Here is a 689-nt window from a genome sequence, read left to right as displayed (position 1 = left end):
ACGTTTGGTTTGGGTTTTGATTTTTGAAGTCGTCATACTCAATTCTAGTCAGAATATGAGTCGGATACTGCTCCATTGGGCTGTGATTATGGGCCGCGTTTCAACCGAACCAGGAAAGAAAATGCCTCTGCACTCAATTGGATAGACCTACAACCAATCAGAGCAACGGAGCGACGCATAGCTGTCAACAGAACTCAACTGCACGCACGCTGGAAGAAGTAGAAGAAGATGAGTGTAAACGATCTTTGCCGGTGTTGTAAAAAATAATTTAAGGATACACGGAGTACTTACCAACACGATCATCATTTTTGAGAGAAATAGTAAAGGTGAATGCATATACGAACAAGTTCTACGTTTAGGATTAGAATGAATTCAACCCAAGCACTCTTTGGTGACGCGCATGATTACGTTACTGTTGATCATCTGTCCATCATCGTATAAAGCCCGCCCTGACAATTTGATTGGTCCGAACAGCTCTGGTTCGAGCATAGTTGCTCCACAACGAATCATGTCCGGACCGAACTTCCTGACCTCAAATGTTGTGGGCGGGGCTAAGTTCAGCTGGCATCCAGGCTAGTTTCTGATAGCTATTTGTCAGAAGCGTTTGCAATAACACTTTCTTTGAAGCCAGTATATATAATGGTTTAATCTTACTATTCTTAAAATAATTGTAATGTCTTATAATACAC

This window comes from Gobio gobio, assembly GCF_949357685.1.
Source record: "Gobio gobio genome assembly, chromosome: 6".
Taxonomy (NCBI): domain Eukaryota; kingdom Metazoa; phylum Chordata; class Actinopteri; order Cypriniformes; family Gobionidae; genus Gobio; species Gobio gobio.
Note: the sequence above shows the minus strand (reverse complement) of the source record.